The following is a 20588-nucleotide window of genomic DNA, read 5'->3' on the forward strand; positions in this document are numbered from 1 at the left end:
TTGTGTCTAAACAAGCATCCTGTGAATGTAGGCTGGGGCCTGAGAAATATCTCCAATACATCTCCCTGCAGTGCTGCTCTGTTGAATGAGAAGAGGTGGTGGTGGTGATGAAACACCTCTAAACATCCCACAGAAAGGATTAGTAGGCACCAGTGGGCTTGCAGCATCACCTTTCCTGCTTGCCACCTCCATCCCCATCTGACCCTTCTGCATAGCAGAGCTTCACATCCAGAGCAGAAAAGCCCTGGATGTGTTTGAGAGTGTGGGGCAGACGCTGTGCAAGGTTTGAAGGTTGCAGAGGACTCCTCCAGCAAACATAGGAGCAAGCAGCATGCAGGAGCCCAGTCTGTGCCTGGGGAGTGCCGGCAGTGCATACCTAGCTCAGGGATGTGCCACGGTTCAGTGCTTTTGGAGACATCCCTAACAGTACCACTGCAATTATCCTCCTGTTTAGGTGTCCCTGAGGAATGGAGAGTCTCTCATTATCCAGAGGACTGAGAGTTTGAATGCACAGGGGATGTCAAAGAGGATTTTGAATCCAGAGCCCAAGGAACGGATAGCCACCCATCCATCCGCCCGTCCATCCAGCTTCCCGCTAATGAAGGCAGCCGTAACAAACCACTCCAAGCCAGTGGAAAGGAGAGGAAAATGCTCTAAGCTCGTGAGGGGTTAACCCGCTCTCAAGCATGGTTCAGTGAAATTGTCAAAAAATCCCTTCTGACAAATTGCCTGAGAAGAGAGAGAAAAATATAAAGAGCCGAGCGCATGGTAATGATTTCTGAAAAGTTCCCCAGCACCAAAACGGCAAAAAACCATTAGCAAAGCAAATTGTATTTTGTGCGCATAATTCACACCAGAACACAGAATCCGGGCAGCCTCGCTTTCTATTATTAACGGGACAGCATGCCAAGTCATCTAGAAAGCTCTCCGTGCGCCGTGGTGACGCAGGCAGGGATCGGCTCCGCTCCCCGCTTCCAAACCGGTGCCGGTTTCCGCTGAGCATCCCAGGCTAGGAGGTGCTGCGAGATTCACCATGGGAATCATCTCCCGTCCCTAGCGCTGCGGTGCTTCCCCAGGCTGCCGTGCCCTCTGTGGAGGCTTCCCTGTGCAGAACGGCTTTCATTAGCGCTGGGAGTGGCCCTTCAAAGCAGGACAGAAGCTTTGACAAATCTCATTTTCCTTCTCTTTTTCAGTCATGGGATGAGTTCTCTAAGCTTTGCCCATGCTGCTGGGGAGCCCGGGGCTGGATCTTTGGTCATCCCAAGCCTGGCTGGTGCCTCCCCAGCCAGCCAAGCCAGTCCGAACCACTCCTCCCCTGCTTCTGGGGCTCTTCTGCAGCGCTCCCCAGCTGACTCAGGGCCCAACCAGACAGATTGACTCCAGACACTCTCGGACAAACAGCACCCGGCTGGCCGGGCTCTGACACATTCCTGGCTTGCCCCGTGCCCCCAGGATAAACAACACTCAGATGAAGTCGGTGTCTGCTGCTTGCAGAGAGTTTGTCTGTAGTATGTTGGTTAAAAATATCACCTGGGCTCATGTATGATGCTCAGGGGGTGCTCTAGGGATGCTGTTTGCTCTGCACATGGCTGGATCTGCTCTGGCACACAGGGCAGAGCATTCGGCACTGCTGCTGTGTGGTTCTATGGAAGCATCGCTGCTCTGCCAGTTGCACAGCATGCAAACCCTGCTTTCCTAACAAGCTACAGCAATGAAACGACTTCTCCCCAGCTCCCTGAGCTCATGGCATAGCTATAGCATGCCACAGCCCAGAAAAAGCCTCCAGGCTACAGCCAGAGAAGGCTCCTACTCTTTTTCCCCAAGCCCCTTGTGGGTCTGGTTCTGCTCCTCTCCTAGCCCCATGGCTGGAGCCCTGAGACATGGTGCCATCCTACAGTGCCAGGATGCAGCCCCAAGACCACCCTCAGATGGGTGAGGGTGGTCATGCCCATCACAAAATGGTCTTGAAGGTCTTTTCCAGTCCCGATGATTCTATGATTCTACACACCATGGTTACCAGCACTGGTAGGATAGAACCTGGATGATATGATCAAAGTGGTTGAATGGTGGGATCTGGTGGAGCCAGCATGGTAGGACCTAGTGGAGAGGCATACAAGCATGGCATGTCAGGTGTATGCACACCTATCAGTCTTCATGCTGCTGTGTTTTTCTGTTCCTCTCCAGCTAGGTCATCACCAAGCTTCCTTCTCCTTCCCCAAAAGCCCCTGAGAAACCCTGAGCTTGCACCCCACCAGATCTGCAGGTATCACCCTGAGGTTAAGCACAAATACTGGGGTGCAGACTGATCACACAAGCCAGGAGATGGTGTGTCCTTCCTGCCAGCAGGTCAGGGGCTCATGAGGAGGGTCCTGGGAATAAGGAATGAGGTGGGAGCTGCACCCAGCACCTCCCTGATCATGCACTGCCAGACCTTGGCCACTCCTGCTGCTTCTGAGGCTGGGAACGGCGTCAGTGCAGAGCAGCCAGGCTGGATTTTGGTCAGGGAAAGGCTCTGTAATTCATTACCTATGCCCCAGGACAGGCAGGATCTTAATAAACACCTCCTTTGAGTCCTGTAGATAGAAGTTACATGAAAATTACCTACTTTAAAAGAACATTAGCATTTCAAAGTCAAACATTAGGAGACAGTGGAATACAATGCTGGCGCACACTGGCAGGGTTGTGCTTTGCCTCCTTATACACACTGTGATGTTTTTCATCTCCCTGCTGCAAGTTGTTCCCGACAGGATGGGCCACAGGGCTGGGTATGGGACCTCCTGAAGCACTGCTGGGTCTGGAAGAACAAGTGCCTGCACTTCATTATTTGGCATCAAAAGAGTGATGGAGCAGGTTAGGTAACAGCAAAGGACAAACCAAGGTTGTGTTCCTGGGTCTGGGTGATCAAAAAAGCATTTCTCTGTCCAAGTGTAAGTTCATGCTGCATGTACATTCCGAAAAGCCCTGGCTGCCTTGGAACTCTGGTTTCCAAAGCACTTGGCAGAAGAAAGATGGAACTGATCAGGGCTATGAAATGGCCACTGTTGGGAAGAAGCTGAGCTAAAGAGATCTGAAAATGTGATGGAAGAGGACTTGGGAATGAATTTTCCCTATGAAGCACTGAGGAATGCTGAGTAGCTCAACAAGTGAAATGATGGAGCAGTGGGATTGACACGAACTAAAAAGAGTTGCTGGGGATTACGTGACCCTGTGGTCCCGCATAGGTGAGCCCAGAAATTGACATAAATTACCAGCATAGATATCCATCAAGGAATCAAAACCCGAGGTGCTGATACAATCTCCAGCCTCTTACCAGAAGCCTGCTTGCTGCTGCTGGAGGCTGTCATTACGGCAGCCAGATCTGTGGGCTCACCTTGCTCACAAACCCTTCCTCAGCATTTTCCAGTATCAGCCTGTGGCAAAGCTAAGACATGAGGTGCTCCCTTGTGCTATTCTCACCTTCCCACAAGCACACTTCCTAATGAGAGATGTGGCTGCAGATAGAGGCCTGCTCTGAACCCACTACAGCGAGGTGTGGTGCCTTAGATAGCAGAGAACAATACCCAAAATATCTCTGATCAACACAGCTGGAAGCTTAGAAAAACCCAAATAACATTTACTGATGGAGAAACCTTCCTGGCTTTGGTCATGTTCCTGGGAAGGAGATGGTCAGCAAATTGGTGGCTAAAAGACCCAGGAGGTAAACAAACCAGCTTTGTCTGCATGTTAATAAGTGTAAATTGGGCGTCAATAGTGTCAGACTGTTTGCTCTGTTCAGATTAAGGCCATTTTACCTTTGTAATTAAAGAGAAGGCAGCCCTCCCAGCACAGCAGCATTCACAATGCAGCAACCCCCAGTTTGTACAGAGATCCCCATTTACAGGTGACCCAAACTTCCTTTGCAACCCCATCCCGAATTCAAGGCAAGCAAAGTATGATCCACCTCCTGATAGGCTAATTACTCCGTGTTTCTCAAGACAATACTTCAAGTGCTTGAATACGGCTCTTTTACCTGCTCATCTACCGCAGATATGAAGATTGTGTTGTTGTCATATACGAGTTCTAATCTCTTATCTCTGCTCTTTTATCTTTGCCACTCATTTAGCTGTGTCTAAGGTTTTTTTAGAGCCTTGTCTGCTCGGGAGAGCCTGGTTCCTCTGTGTGATGCCCTCAAGCACTGCTGGCTCGTGGCAGGGTCTCGGCAGCCTCTGCAAGGTGTGATATCTCTGGCAAGCTGCATTGCCCACCCAGGGCATGCTCTGAGCACTCCAGCAGCTTGCTTCTTTATAAACTGGGTGATATCCTCAGTCCTTCCCTCCAGGACTCTTGCTCAATCCTTTGCTCTCCAGGCTGTGCCAAGATGAGGTTTGCATTCCTGAACTCATGCACAGTGTGTGGTGCTTGAATGCAGATCTCTCTCCATGGTGGTCACAGCAGCTGAAAAATGACATTTGGAGGGGAAGAGGGGATCAGCTCAAGGTATCTGCAGGGCCAAGATATTCACAAATCATCCACCCCCAGCTCAGCCCACCTTCACATACAGCCTCTGGTTGCGATTTGTGTTCAGGATTTCCCCACTCCTGCTCTCTCCGCTTGCTGCCCAGCAGTTGGAAGCAGAGGTGCCATGGGGTCATCCCCGTCCCATCAGGATACGAGTGAGCCACGCACGGTGACAGGCTGCAGAGCCCCAGGAGAGCAGCCCTGCTCTAGGGCCATCTCCCCATGTCAGGCCACATTTCTGCGCGTGGAGCCAGCAGGCAGCTATCAGTGCTGGGATCGCTCCCTGCTCCACGACACAAACACAGCAACTGGGCAGGTTTCCCTGGGCTCTCCGCTCCAGCAGAGCTGGGGGCTGGAGGTGGAGTGGAGAACAGATCTGAGGATGCCTATGAGTTTTTCTCCCCCTCCTTCAAATTAAAAAAATATCCTGTGCATCCATCTAGTCAGCTAAGGGAGGCATTTTCCAGCCGCCATAACAGATTTAGAGTGAGGAACCAGAAGATAAAATAATTTACTAATTGGAAGTGGCACCAAACATTTTGCCTCTTGCCCCTTCTGTGATCTCGGTGGCAAGTGGCTGGCAGCAGGCCAGGAGAAGGAGCAAAGGGACAGTGAGAGCAGAGGGATGGCCGGGGTGTGACGCCAGGAGACCCACCCGATCACTCCCCGGCACCCTGTCGCCTCCAATTAATGCGAGCGATGCCCATCAAAGGCAAAGCTGGGTGCAAGGCTGAGGAGGAGTGACAGGGTTTGTGCAGAGGAATTTCACACAACAGCCCAAGCATTTTCTAGCTCACTGAATCGTTTTGCCTTTTTTTTTTTTTTTTTTTTTTTTTCAGATGGCTTTGCACTTGGCAGACCTCAGCAGCCTGGCGCATGGGGTGAGCGTGGCTTTCTCCACTGCCAGAAGAGGCCAAAAGTCTTCATTCGCTCATTCAGCTGCTCCACAACGTACGTTCATTTATTTACTGAGCCCCGAGCTCCACAGCAAATTATGCTGCAACATTCAGAGGGCAGTGAGGCCCTGGCACTGCTGCCCAGAGAGCAATGGGTGCTCCATCCCTGGAGGTGCCCAAGAGCGGTCTGGATGGGGCCCTGGGCAACCTGAGCTGGTTTGGGGCACCTTGCCCACAGCAGGGGGGTAGGAACCAGATGATATTTTAGGTGCCCCTCAGTGTAAGCCATTCTGTGATTCTCTGCTGAGGGAAGTCAAGTTAGAGCTGATGGTTGCAGCATCTGGGGCACAGCACCAATCCCCCCACACAGGGGTGGTCTCTCAAGCACAGCAAGCCCTGGACAACTGGGCAGTGAGATCTATGAAAATAGGACCGATCTGGGAGTCTGCACAAGGCCGTGCCCACCGTGATGGTCATGTATCCCACACCCAACACCTGCTCAGCAAGCATTCAGCTCCTGGGATCTCTTTCCAAGATGCTCTCTAAAATACGGTCCAAACACCTCCCTGTGCCCAGAGGACACAGACCAGACACTGGGCACCTCTCCATGGGGTATAGAATCAACCTGACAGGTTTCTGGAGCTCAGAAGCATCCACCTGTTCCCTTGCAAACCCAACAACTGAGTTTACGGATCCATGACATTTCCAGCAAGTGAAGAATGCAGAGCCCAACCTGCTCATCTGAGAGAAACTCCCACAGGAGGCTTACCCACAAGGCAGCCCGAGGTGGCATTTGTCTGGTTGGTGACAGAATGGCACTGTGGAATTCATCTGCTTTGCTGCCCTCTCCTCCCTGCCCGGCATGGCTCCCAGCTGCAGGAATGCTTGTCTTAAGTTGCCATCTAGGGGAACAGGAGAAGGCAGTGGCTCAGAGGTAGGTTACGAAATGAAGCACACCGAGAGCCTGCAGGTGCTTCGCACAGGGAAACAGCGGCCACATAAACAGCAAGAAAGAGTGAAAACAAAATGAGTTGAGATGCCTGAAATACAGCTGGTGGTGTAATTGCGAAAACAAGCCTCTACTTTGGAAGCCTTAGGGGGTGAAATGCGGGATTTCTTTGCTTGGTAGCTGAGCAGGTTGCTCAGCCACAGTAGGGTGGTTCTTTGGAGTGGGTTTAGGGTCCAACACTGGGCAACACTTCAATGCAGGGTCAGAAAACTGCTGACATCTCCCAAGATCTTTTCTGACTGCTATGGCCACCCTGGTGTCTGAGGGAGCCCCTTCCCCAGCACCGCCCATGGAGCGGTGGGAACGCTGCGCTCAGGCGAGGTGTACCAGTGAGGTCCTACACCCAGCTGCCTTGTTTTGATGAAAGACGAAGATAAAGAGGGAGATTAAAGCAACGAGAGGTCTCCAGCGAGGCTAAATCCAAGTTAAACCCAGATAGGCATGCAGGTGAAAAAATAAATCCTCCGGCCTTAAGAGCAGAGAAAAAAAATACGAGGAAGGAGATGAGAGAAAGGAGTAAGAAAAATAGCAGAGGGCAGCAGGTAGCACCGCCAAGCAGTGCTACATGAGCATCCCAGGGCACTCCAAGCTGCAGCCCTTTGGGAGCCGTGCTCCATCCCACTCCTGAGCTGCGCTACTGTGCTGGAAACGGCTCCCAGCTCCTCAGACAAAAGGTTCCCTCTATCTGCATTTATAAAGTGCTTATCACAGTGGTGTCTCACTGCTCTGAGCCCTTTCCTGGAGAAGGGCAGAGCTCTTCTATTGTTGTTGTACAAATAGCTTCCCCTGCCAGTTCCTTTCCTTTTAGGCTACTGAGTGGAGCTTGGCTTGGCTCCATCTGGACTAATTTGATGAGAGATAATTATCTTGTTAATATCATCTTATTTTCATAAGCCCCAGCCTCTCTTTTATTAATTCTGTCAGTTCCTGGTTGTGTTGCTCTTAGGTCCGTGCCTTTTCAAAACAGTAGATCAGGCACTTAGGGGAGAAAGTCGGAAAAAGAACAACTTAACTCAGAGAATGTAAATATTGACATTTTTCACAATGGAGATCCTTTTTAATCTGCTCTTCACTGAGCTGGCCCCTGTGGGACACTGTCTATGGGGGGGTGGGATGCAGCAGGAGATGGGTTCCATGGGGGGGGGGGGGGGCTAGGGCCTGGGACCTCACAATGGGTGACAGAAGAGTGAGGGCAGAATGCTGGGAGCCTAAGGAGGGGTCAGGCAGGGAGAAGGCTCAGGACACACACCAGAGTGCAGCCTGCAAGGGTTCCTTCTGTGCCCCATCTCAAAGTGCCCAGGTGGTGGATGGAAGGTGGGAAAGGAACACAGATGTGGTTGGTTTCAATGGAAAGGCTCAGGTTCAGTGAGCCACGGGGAAATCTGTGAGCACGAGGGTGTGGCCAACGTGTCTGCCCAGGAAGATGAAATCTATGCAGGGAGAGAGCCAAATTCCACAAAATGGTTCAAAGCCTTTCAGACTTCATTATCCCTTGCAAGAACGTTTGTGGTTATTCCTAATATTAACTGTACCATTGTCTTACCTCACGATCATGCAACAAGACTCATTTTTAAGCCATAACACAGAACTGCATGATGTCAGGGCACTGTTCCTGTGTTCTTGCCCTGCTCTCACCAGCACATCACAGAGGAGGACCCCGCTGCCCTCCTACCCCCTGCCTGCCTCCCTCACCAGCAAGACGTGTTGTGGTGCTCCGACACTCTTGGGGGGCACACAGGATGCTCTGCTGCCTGGGTGTGTGCATCTCCACCAAGGCTGAGGAGCTCTGAGACTTTGTTGGGGCATAAAGAGAAAGATTAACATCAGAGAAATGGGGAGAGATTATCTACCCCACTTGGACAACTTGAATAGGATTTTGAGAAAGTCTACCTCATTAATACAAGGAATGAGCTTTCTTGTAGGACCACATCAGGTACACAGGGCTTGCTTTGGATCTGGGTCACGGCCCAAGTGAAGCAGAGCACTCACACAGATGCTCAGCTCTAACCATCACCTTAAAGCTAAGTAGGTTCTCAAGCGCTTTTCTGAATCAGGACATAAACGCAAGCCTCTTCTATTTGACTTGACTCTTCTTCAATAACACAGATATCAAACTCATTCAGCAGAGAGGGAGGGAAAATGAGTGGGTCGGGCAGACTTCCTCTGCTAGAAACTGAATTACATTAAGCCTGCTCATGACTGCTTGCAGGAAGCAGCTTTTTTATTCTAGTTCGTACAAGTGCTCACACTGTGCCTGTCGCTGTAGCATCCAAGGGCTTTCCAGCATTGCATTAGACAATGTGACTAATATCTGTAGCATGCTCATAAGCCGTGGATTTTGAGTCCAGAGCTCAGGCTCATTTATTCAAGGGACCAAACTCTTTCTGTGGCAGAGTGCAGAAGCATGTTTTCAGGCAGAGCAGATGTACTTATGGCATTTAATCACACAGACAAGAAGAATCCTGTCCTTTAGATGGTATGTCACACCCCAAGGTAGAGTGCCTTTTCACTCAGTCCTTTGCCATTCCTTACAGTTGAGGTCACCCTACAGGCTCTATTGTGAGGAGGGAAGGGAATGAATAAGCCATTAGAAATAATAAGCACAAAAACGTATCAATACTTCAAGTTGTATTGTGGGAAGGCTCAGGGGGATGAAATATTCAGATAAACAGCCTTGAGTCGATAATTTGACCATTGTGGTGAGAGAAGAAGGAAAAAAGGAGAAAGATGAAAGGATGTGCAGTACAACAGGAGGGACTGGACTCAATGGTCCATGTGGGTCCCACACAGCTCAAGACATGCTGTGATTCTGTGACAGGGAGAGCAAAGCAACAGTGTAAAGAGGGTTAAAAAAAAAAAAAAAAAAAGAAAACCTGTTTGTTTTCCCGACTCCTTTGCAGATGCAGACATAGAGGGGATCACAGCTTGGCTTGTCCCTGCTCTCTGGGCAGAGCAGCAGGGCTCTGGGGGAAGCTTACTCTGTTTGCATAGTGACTGCTGTCCTCTTGAGACACCAGGTCTGCTGCTTGGCTGCAGCAGCTCAAAGACACATCTACAGAGAGGCAGATGCCAGCCTTGCTACTTATCAGGCCTGGAAAGGAGCTGGTAGACAGGATACATCTATCTATAAATCACAGCATATCATGTAAGCTTACTGTATGTACTAACACATTTAAAATAGGCTGTAGGATGGGGGAAAAAGAAGCAAGAAGAAACTTCTGGCTACATCCCTGCAGCTTGCTGAGGCACTGCAGCACACAGTTTGATCCCACATCCCTAGAGACAGCATCCGTGTCAAGTGGGCACAGCATCTCAACCCCTGTCACCGTGCTTTGGTGCAGCACAGACATGACACTCATCTGCTCGGTCTTCATGTCAGGGGGAAGTTCTTTACAGACTGAGTGGTGAGGTGCTGGCACAGGCTGCTTAGAGAGGTTGTGGATGCCCCGTCCCTGGAGGTGTTCAAGGCCAGGTTGGATAGGGCCCTGGGCAGCCTGGTCTAGTATTAAAGGGGAGGTTGGTGGCCCTGCCTGTGGTGGGGGGGTTGGAGCTTCATGATCCTTGAGATGCCTTCCAACCCAGGCCATTCTGTCATTCTGTGAACTCCAGCATCTCCAAACAGGAGCCCCAACCTCAGCAGCACCTCCTGCCTAGGAAGGGTAGGTGCTGCAGAGAAAATGAGATGCTGAAGAGGTGCAGCACTTCATATCTGTGAGCTGAAATCTTTGAAGCTGAAGCTGTTTTATTTTTAACCTACAACATATCCACAGCTGGCAAGTTGCTTTGTGGCCTTCTCTGGCCCAAGAATACTCTGTGGCAGAGGGATAGCACAGGACCATCACCAAGGTAAGTCAACACCCTGAACTCAGAGCAAAACCCACATGGAAGCAGCAGTGAGGTTACCAAGCCAACAGCTCGATGTGATGCTGCTGAGCATGAGCACAATCTCTTACTTTGTATTTCATCCTCATTTTTTATTGCTGCCTTATTTACCAGCCACTGCCCACCATTCTTGCAACAAACAGAGAAATATTAATGTCCTCATCTGCTTTTCTATGAAACTCATCGTTCTGGTACCCAAGTGCTTCACGGATGTTCATGAATTCATTTGCACAAGACTCTGTAATGCAGAATCAGGTTTATGAAGATTAAATAGACCCATTAGTTTTAGATGCCCGATCTGAGACACCCAGTCCCTGACATTTTTCTCCAGTAAGCTCATTACAAGGACGGGTTTTATTTTCAGAGTAAAGTTCCCACTAACTCTGGTTATAGCGCAACTCTAAGCCTTAATTCAAGCAGCAGAGCCTCCAGCCAGATGCTGGGAAGTGGAGAACACGTGAGAAGTCCCAGGTGAAATATATGGTGTACACAAATTGCTGGCTATCAGATGGGAGCAAAGATAAGAATTACACGTGGTTCTCCAGGGCAGCATCCCATCTCATTGGTCCTTTTCCCTTCCCATGGCTTGTCTTCTGCCTCAGCACTTTCCCAGTCTGGTAGCAAATGAAAGGTCCACAGCACCCAGCAGGAACCCTATGCTGGCACAACCGCAGCTACATTCCCAGGGCTGGATCTGGCAAAAATGAAATTGCAGCTGCGCAAGAAAGAGTGAGCCACAGTGCTCATCCAGAAGGCACCTGAATTCCAGCCATGCAGATGACCTTCACTGTTGTGTACTATTGTGAAGCCTCCGTCTTTCTTACTGACATTTTCTGGAGACCTCAACAGAAGAAAATAGCAAAAGGAGAATGCAATCACGCATCACCAGATTAACTCCCCCCCGGCTCATCCAGGGACTTGTGCGTGTGCCACACGGTGTTGGCTGCTGCTCTGCTCCGGCACCGTTGCTCCAGAGAGCAGCTGCCCCCAGGCCATGCCACATGCTTGGTCATTTCAAAGCCAGCTAGAGAGGATCCCAACATTTTCAAGAGTCTGTTTCCTGAAGGGAGGGAGAGAATTAATTCCAAACAATTTATCACACAGGCAGCACAGCAGGTGGCAAGCACAACGCTGGAGACCAGTGATCAAAGAGTACCCAGTGGGTCGGTATCTGAAGAGACCAGGCGTTTCCTAATAATGCACACCGACTGCTGCCGCTCCCTGCACGGGGCATCAATCATTTTCCTGTTGGTTATCATTTTCTATCATGTGTCTCTTGTGCATTTTTAATTGGTTAATTACTTTATTCATACACTAAGCACACCCTCAAGCTCCAATTATTATCAGCATTAAGTGCTCGGTTCACCCTATACATCTTTTAAATGCTATATTTGGCTGTTTCCTGGTCCGCACTTCCTTCTCCTACAATACCATGGGGGTCCTGCGGATGCCTGAGCTAGTCCTTTGACAGCCCGTAGCCATCCTGCTCATTAGTGTGTTATCTAGCTGCTTATCAGCCCCACTCCCAAGCTCCTCATTATGGCAGATGCAATTACAATAGCAACATTCCTCCTTTCAGTCCGGTACCTCTTCACTTACAGCAGGCCGCTGCTATTCAACTTAACAGCTCCCCACAGCAACAGTAGGTTGACTTTCCTCATATAAGCCAACACCTACGCTGCGTTAATGAACAGCAGAGCTGCTCATTTTGTTTGTTCACACTTCACTGTGGGTATTGTGCATTATATCTTCTGATAAAGGCTCTGGCAAGGAAATCCAACCCTTCCTCATGCTTGCTGCTGCTCCCTGCAGAGTGTGGAAGCCCCAAGGAAGGGAAATTTCTCCTTTCTCCAAAGGAGCTGAGCACATCCACCTGAAGGGAATGTCCAGAGGGCAGGATGGGATGACAGGAGCCAGACCCCAAAGTATGATGGCAGGTTGGGGGCTGCCAGAACAGTGGGAACTGCTGGTGCTGTGTGGCAGGGCTGTACTGGTTTAGAATTCTCACATCACCTTTCTCCCCAGCATTTAGAACCATAGAATTGTTAAGTTTGGAAGTGACCACTAAGAGCATCCAGTCCAATCATCAACCCAACCCCACCGTGCCCACTAACCACATTCCTCCATGCCACATCTACCCTTTTCTTGAACACCTCCAGGGCCTCCACCACTGGAGGCATGCTTCTTTCTAGGGGTGTTGGGGAGTCTCAGTTCCACCATTCCTGACATGCTGAGAGCTGATATACCAGCAGGCGCTCCCAATGGATGTTTCTTCTATCCAGCATCACACAGCAAACAAAGTCAGCTCTCAGATCTAACCAAAGATGCCTTTTTCCTTTTGCAGAACGCACTTCACTAAGCTCGTGGCTGCACAGGTGGGAGATCTAATGCCTCTTGCAGGAGGCATCCTGGAGAAGCTTCGCCTTGGCTCTCTGTTCTCCCTCTTATGGATGAGGAAATCAGGAGCACAGCACACAGCAGTGCCCTGGTCCTTTCCAGCAGGATCAGTGCTGTGTCCACAGGTCAAACCTTGTGCTAGAAATAGGGATGGCTGGGGCACTGCATATAGGTTTTCTGGCCTTTCCCATGCCCTGCTGGTCCTGGGACAGAACAGCCCACATCCAACTGGAACAGCAGAGCCATGCAGACGGGTTCTGTGGATTTCAAGCACTGTCTTCTCTGCCTGCACCATAGTCCTGTGTGCAATATTAATTATCCAGCTAACACCGTTGCCATGGCACTTCTTAAAGCCATCAAAGCCAACGTAAGCATATCAGACCTCCACCCCAGCCTTCCTATTTGCTCCTGGACTTCAGCCAAAGTCCCAGCGCCAGGCTTTTGTGGCAGGGGGACAGCACAAGCTGCCCCAAGGGTCACCTAGCACACAGCACAAGAAAACTCCAGATTTGGACTTTTGGAAGTTGTGCCTAATTCTGAAACTGCATTCCTAGGATTGACTATATCCAACCATGCCCATTTTTAGGTCAAGCTGCAAAATTACTTTTTCCTTATCACAACATTACCCTATCTTTAGAAGCTAAAAGGGATGATTAGAGTTATAAAGGAGAAAAGAAGGGGGTGGGGTGTATAAACAGATTCAAAGCCTTGAAAAAGACACAAATATGAGATCAAAAGAGAATGAGCCAAATTCTGAGTACCCTGATATATGCAGCATTTACATCCTGAGTAGCTGACACTTAAGAAACCCCACAAGCAGTGACAGAACAGATCTGAATCTTTCCCTTTCCCACCCAAATCACAGCCCAAATGTCCCTCTGAGAACTGGGAGGAGGTCATTCAGATTTAACGTGAACTGAGGGCAGACACCAGAGAAATCATGCCCAGTTAAGGATTTGTTTTAGGAAAAGCTTCATTTTCCCCATCAGAACCCTTTCCTCCTCCCCACTGAAGCCCTGGCACATGTCCTCATGCTGCCTGGGTACCCCATTTACAGATTCTGCTATCAGTGCATGCAGAAAGCAGAGCAATCCCAAACATTATCTATACCCAGCATCACAATCTCAGCATCAGGCTGACCTTCAAAAAGCCATGAGAGCACAGAGAGGCCACCAGGGATGCAAGCAGGAAGGACGTACTTCAGCTCCTTCTGTGAACTCAGTGATGTCTGTTTGGGCAGCACAGTCCTTCGGTGCTCAGCAAGCAGAAAAGTTAGAGTATCCATAAAGTGTATAGGCACCTCTATGTTTCTTTTTTTGTCCCACACAACAACCCTGCTTGCCAGGGGATTGCTGCATGGCCAAACCAAGGAAGCTGGGGAGAAGACCAGCTCTGAGGGCACAGCTCTGCTTCCCCAATCTTCTTCTGCTTCAGTGTGAAGGAGCATCAAAACAGAGCCAGAACAGGGCAGCACTCAGGACTGGCACAGCCTGCATGAGACCAAGACAGTGACAATGCAGCCCTGAAGTAAAACAATTGAGCCAGGTCCAAAATCCGGCCATGAAAACCCCTCCGAATTAGGAACACTTGCAGCAAAGCAGAGGTAGAGGCTTAGGTCTGAATTTAAGTAGAGCTGCTGGAGGTTTGGGTGGGGAGCCCAAGTGCAGGCAGTTGGGAAAGTTAGTGCCCATTGGAGCCCATGCAGGTGCACAGTGTGCACAAGTCATGCGTCAGGGCTGCTGTTGCAGGATGGACAGCACCCATTATATAAGGAGTATGGTGGCCAGCCATGCATACTTGAGACAATGGGACATCAGATGGTCTTTCTGCACTTGCTGTGCAAACTGCCTTGTGCAGATCCCCTCCAGCTATCCCAGCCAGGGAGAGTAATGTGGTTATGACATCATATTTTGTCCCCATACTTTATTTTAAGGTACTTTTTAAGTTCTCTTCCTGGCTTATTCCCCAGTGTTCTATGTTCTTTATCATGCCAAGATTAGACACACGCTGTCCCACTGCAGGGTGGCAGTGAGTTGATACAAAAACAGAAAGTTTATCCTCTGAGAACTCACAGGAGACGTTGTCCCTATGGTGTAAACCTTTCCTTTATTCCCCCAAAAGTTTCTCTTCCTTCCTCTGCATTCATCCATGCACATGCTGCCAGCCAGGGAAGGGGAATAAGGAGCTGCAAAGCAAGGAGCTGCTTCATTTACTACAGAAAGAGATACGAGTGGATCTTTTACTTCTGCTTACGAAATCCCATTTATGACAATATTCACACCTACAAGCAGCTGGCACCCTTCTTCGGATGCCAGAGGCTCTGCTGGTGATGAGTTTCTGGCTGGAAGCATTACCACTCGCAACTGATATGTTAATGCAATTAGAGGCAGTGCCAAGTGCAAAGCAGTATTTGTCCTGATATTATTGGTGATAAAGGAGCCTCTCGTGTGAGAAGCAAGTCCATTTCCAATCCATCTGTATCTATATCTAAAAAAGCTTTCATTTTCCCAAGCGCGGCAGCAGATTCTCCTGATAAATTGCTGCCATATCTTAGCTCCCAACTACATTACATCCTATTCAAATCCCCTTCATTATAACAAGAAGCAATATGACACCAAAAGCTTGTCTAGGGAATTTATGATGCCGTGGAGACTCTTATATCCACTAAGTCCCATTAATACTCTCTCCCATATAAAACATACACCTTATTACGCACTCCAGTTGTGGGCAGCAGGTTGCTTTCCACTGGAGTTCCCGTTTTCCAAACCAGGGAGGCACAAGCAGTACAGGTGAACCAGGGTGAGCCTATTGAAAGCTTCTCTGCCTCTAGCCTGGCACCTGTCAGAGCTTTACCTGTAGGGAGGGCTTTGTACAGTGGTTTGTCTCCAGTTTGCTAATGGAGCCAAGACAAAAAACTGCACTCCTTTGGCTGAAACCCTTTTTCCAGGCTTCTTTCAAGACACAAAGCTTCAAAAAATTGGATTTAGGATGGAATGAAATGTTGCGTTAAACCCAAAATGAAACATTGTGTTTTGTTTCCCTTCAAGCCATTTAATTAAAATAAATTTACTCTCAAAATCTCTTGGGAAGGAAGAAAGGTAACCTGACATTTCAACAACAGAGTGACAACGCGTGTTGATTTCCCAATCTCTTCTTTCAAACACAACCCCTTCTTCAAACCTTGCTTTGTTCCTGAGGGTGATCTCTCTTCCCAGTCCTTATGCCTGGAGCTGGGGAAGCAGAGAAAGAGGGCAGAGGTCTGGGGCAGCTGCTTTGCTTCTCTGAGCATCCCACCCTGTACTTCTGCTGGGGGAGCAAATGCCACCAGACAGTGCTGAGGAGCGGTGCAGCAGCCCCCACCAACTGCACGTGGTCCCACAGTAACCCAAGGCACTGCTAGGATGCTGTGGAAGTGAGAAGCCATGACATTCCTCATTTTGCTTTCTCCCACACGCATGGATGCTCTCCTCCACCTCTCACCCCCCCAGTGTTCCCACCCTGTGCCAAGCTGTGCCCTTCAGGAGTCCAGGTGGCAGCTCACTGCTGATCAGACTGCTGCTCATTAGCCTAGGTAAACATATTTGTGTTTTCCTCTTTTTACCCCTGGTTTAGTCTCATCCCACTGTACTGTTTACTGTACTGGATTATGCAAATCTAAAGACAACTTACAACAGAAAGCAGGTAAGCAAAGCCCGCACCCACTGCTCTGGGCCGTGCCAAGAACAGGAGCACAGCCTCTGCATGATTCACCTCTGGTCTGGGGTTCTCCCCAGCCCACTCTGGGACTTGCCCAGCCTCTTCCACAGTCAAATGAGGCCAAGTTGGGCAGTTTCCCACCCAGGAATCCTTCTGGGAGCATGCAATGAGTCCAGATATTCTCATTGTAGGGGTGGATTGAGCCAATTGCCCCTCCCTGAAGAATTGGGATCTGGGCCTTGAAGTTGATCAGCTCTGCTTTAAGGTGGGTGATTTTGTGCCAAAGTTGATAGTGAAATCCTGGAGAGACGACCAGCAAGAATAAGAGGATCTGTGTAGACCATGGAAGCATAGATTGGTTTGTGTTGGAAGGACCCTTAAAGATCACCTAGTTCCAACCTCCTGCCATGGGCAGATCATGCAAATGTGATGGAATTGAAGAACTTGATACTGAGCTCTTGTATGTAATGGAGTGATCTGTAAATAACTCAGGGTAACTCGAGTGCAACTAGACTTGTTCATGTGGCTTTTAAAGTCATGTAGATCAAGATGAGCAAATGTCTCCATGACAAAATGCCATGGATTATTGATGTTAAGGCCAAAAGGCTATGCTGCCCTCCTCCATCACCAGGACTAGGTAGTTTTACCAAGCAATTCCTGTGTCAAGCCTATAATTTCTGGCTGAGCTAGTGTAGCTCTTTCAGAAAGACATCCAATTTCAAGGAATAAAACTCCAGGTAACGAGGAATCAGCCACCTCTTCCATACATTGTTTAATGGATAATTCTCTTCACTGTTGGAATATGTCTTCTTTTCAGGTTGTATTTGTCTAATTTCAGCTTCCAGCCATCAGATCTTGTTACATCTTTGATCGCCAGATTAAAGAGCTTTCTGGTCTCAAATGCAGTCTCTTCTGCTAGGTACTTCCAGAGTTGTGTCAAGTAACTATTTAAAGTGCTTTTCATTAAACCTTTCATTATAAAACGAGGGCTTTTTTTTTTTTTTTTTTTTTTTTTTTTTCATAGTTTCACTAACTAGTATACCTCTTTTTTGGAGTCTTTCCAGATTTTCAGTATGTATGACCCTGGAACTAGGCACTGAGTACACTGGTGGTCTTACAAAAAACACTCACAGTCCTGTATGAAAGTGAAGCCAGTGCATGTTGTTCTTTGTCATTCTCCTCTATGAGGACCCCAAGTTCATGTCTTTCATTCAATCCCACTGTGCTTTTCTAATCCATGCCCTGTACAACAGTCCTTCTCTGTATGTAAATCTTTGTTCCTAGATGCATGGATCTCCATTTCACTGTACCAATATTCAGATTCTTGGAACAAATTCAACCTACCATGTGATTCATGCTGCCTCAGTGGCAATTCTCATCTTGCTGAGTTTTATATTGTCCTTAATTCTTATCTCTAAAGAGACTTCTGGGTCACTGATAAATTCAGGATGTTGGCTGCCTTCAGGAAGACCTATTCCTGATCTGATGTTTTGGCTTGGAAACCACTGAGAGTGGTCTCCAGTTCATGAGTGATGGAGCATCTTCTACAACTTCAATTTTCATTTGGATTTATGGTTTATTAATGCTCTCAGCTGCCAGAACAAGACATAGATTCTGTCTGGATGGCTGTTTGAATGGCAACAAGTATTTGGGTGGAACGAGTCTTGTGCTAGCAGGAATCTGAAATGTGGCTGTAGTTCTGTATCGGATCTGGAAATTGTTCCCAGGGTCTGCAGGACAGATGTAGGTTTTTAATTACAATGCAGGAAAGCAAAAGGTAGAGGCTCTGAAGAAGAACAAGGGAGGCATACAAATAAGCCCTGACAAGTTTGTCTGGAGAAGAAACAGCTCAATCTGAATTAGCTGTCTGAAGTTAAATATGAATGTGAGGCTGGGGAAAGTGGCTGAGCACACAGCACATGTATGTGACAGAAGAAAGGGGAGTGCAGAGTGTGCCAGATTCAAACCAGGATGGGCACCTGAAGGCTCCCAGAGATTCCCTGAGCAGCCAGCAATGATACAAGTTCCTCCAGGGCAGAGCCAGGGGTGGAGATGTGGTGGAAAATCCCAAAGGTGGAGGAGGATTAAATCTGCAGAGATAATCTCTCTTCATTAAGTAGAGAGGCAACCATGAAACCCTTGTGGTTTCTGGAGGGAGCAATCTTCCCATCTATTTGGTGTTCCATTCTGGGATTCCGTCAGCACAGGAGAGGAAGATGGAAGGTGATTTATCTGGAAAGCTCCTTTTTAATTATCTCCGCTATTCCACAAAGAAAACAGCAAGTCTAACAGATGTAGGAAGCAGAAGAAGAATAAGCAAGAAGCCATTGTATAGCATCAACAAAGCCTCAGAGGGTGTGGAGAAGATGGAAGTAACTTCCTGAAAGGAGGCTGTGGTGAGGTGGGGGTTGGCCTCTTCTCTCAAGTAACAGCAATAAGATAAGAGGTAATGGTGTAATGTAGTGCTAGGGCAGGTTAGGATTGGGTGATTCATGAGAATTCCTTCTCAGAAAGAGTGGTCAGGCATTGGAACAGAATGCCTGGGAAGTGGTGGAGTCACCCTTCCTGGAGATGTTCAAGGAAAGGACAGATGTAGTACTTAGAGACATGATTTAGTGGACAATGATGCTGTAGGCGGACAGCTGGATTAGATGACCTTAGTTGTCTTTTTCAACCTTAATGATTCTATGACTCTATGATTCTTCTTGGAGAGGCACACCAAAAGAAGGTAACACACTGCAAGGGAAATCTGAGCTGGACACAAGGAGAAGGTGCTTTCCTATGAGGCAGGTCAAGCACTGAGCAACCTGATTTGGTTTTGGATCTGGTCCTGCTTTGAGCAGAAAGTTGGACTAAAGCCATTTTTACAGCAGTCTTTGTAATAGTAGTAGAACAGAGACCAACAGGATACGGAAGTGGAGGTGGTGTAGCTCACATGTTGCTTTGGATGCTCAATATATATTCAGCTAGGCTTATCAAGATCCTGTGCTGTCATAGCAAATAGACTCAGCTTTGGATTCCAAAGCATTCTGGCATAACTTGATTCTTCAGTCCTGCAGCTCTTCCTCCAAGCTCAGCACTGCCAGCTTGCTTGATGAGCACCCAGCTGCATTAAGAGATACAAACCCCCAGTGGATTAGACGTGGAAACGCTGTCTTTCCAGACATCAGTTTTGAGAATCAAAGATCAAAATTCTACTTCAGAATCATAACTCTCAGCTAAAGGCTGCTGAATAGCGACGGCGTGGCCCAAAACAGCTGGAGCGGCTCAGCTCCCCTGAGAGAGTGCAGGAAGCGGTTTGCACTGAGGAAATAAATAAATAAATAAATAAAACCAGAAGCTGATAATTTCCCCGAAATGGCTGCTAGCGGTGAAAGTTAATTTGTCATTGTTATACTTCAGTGTCTACATCCCTGTAGGTGAATATGTGCATTTCAAGGCAACCCCCCCCAGACAAGCCTAGTTCCCAATTCTAAAATGTTTCTGCTATGTAAAGATTAAAACAATAACATTCTAAGCCTGTGAGCTTAAAATCTGAAGCGGTGGTGGGGGAAGACTCTGCAGCAGCACAGGAAGCCCTGCTAATGATGTCAGTAAATTGTATCAGAAGGATTCTCTCATTTTGCAAAGAGAGATGTAATAGCGCGGGCTATTCTCACTGGCACTAAACTCATTAGTTTGTTTACAGTGTGCCTGCACTGCTCTCTGGTATGCTGAAAATCTTATTTTGCCTTTGATATTTCCAGGCAGAAAGAGAAGGGAGAAGTCGAAGATTCCCAGCAATATTTGATCCCCTCCATGTTTTGTTACTGGGTACTGCCTGCCAGGGTGCAGAGGGACAGGATGCTGGGGACAGCCTGGGGACAAGCGCTGATGAAAGGAAGGAGGAGGGCACACTCTGAAGGTATCAAGGTGTGCTCCCCACACCATGGCTCTTCCCACACATCAACAATCATTGCCAGCACGTGGAAGCCTTATCTGCCTCCAGCAGGCTCCAACTCAGTGCCCTCCCAACACATCACCATCATCTCAGTTTCTAATCCTGCTCTGAAGCATGGGGTGGGAGCTGCCTGTGCCCATCAGAGTAAGTTACCCTAGGAGCTGTGTCACCACACAGCACTGCTTCCACCCATTTGTCTGAGTGGGTGTGTGGTCATTTTCCAGCACTCAAATATAATATTTCTGGATCCTGAGTGTGATAAAAAAAAAAC

At 48.5% G+C, this 20588-nt stretch overlaps 2 long non-coding RNA genes across 3 annotated transcripts; one reads left to right on the forward strand and one right to left on the reverse strand.

Annotated features, from left to right (window-relative positions):
* Positions 1-3706: 3706 nt before the first annotated feature.
* Positions 3707-9239, reverse strand: LOC116231886 (uncharacterized). Its single transcript, XR_004167556.2, has 3 exons — positions 7946-9239; positions 6163-6295; positions 3707-4434 (listed from the first exon to the last, which is right to left on the reverse strand). It is a non-coding gene; the product is annotated as an uncharacterized LOC116231886 (long non-coding RNA).
* Positions 7611-13271, forward strand: LOC149915872 (uncharacterized). 2 transcript variants are annotated; one of them, XR_016471424.1, is made up of 3 exons: positions 7611-7716; positions 10173-10248; positions 12629-13271. It is a non-coding gene; the product is annotated as an uncharacterized LOC149915872 (long non-coding RNA). The 2 variants fall into 2 exon arrangements; XR_016471423.1 differs by lacking the exon at positions 12629-13271 and adding an exon at positions 11389-11511.
* Positions 13272-20588: the final 7317 nt, after the last annotated feature.

The sequence above is a fragment of the Phasianus colchicus genome, chromosome 15, assembly GCF_987193195.1.
Source record: "Phasianus colchicus chromosome 15, bPhaCol1.hap1.1, whole genome shotgun sequence".
NCBI lineage: Eukaryota > Metazoa > Chordata > Aves > Galliformes > Phasianidae > Phasianus > Phasianus colchicus.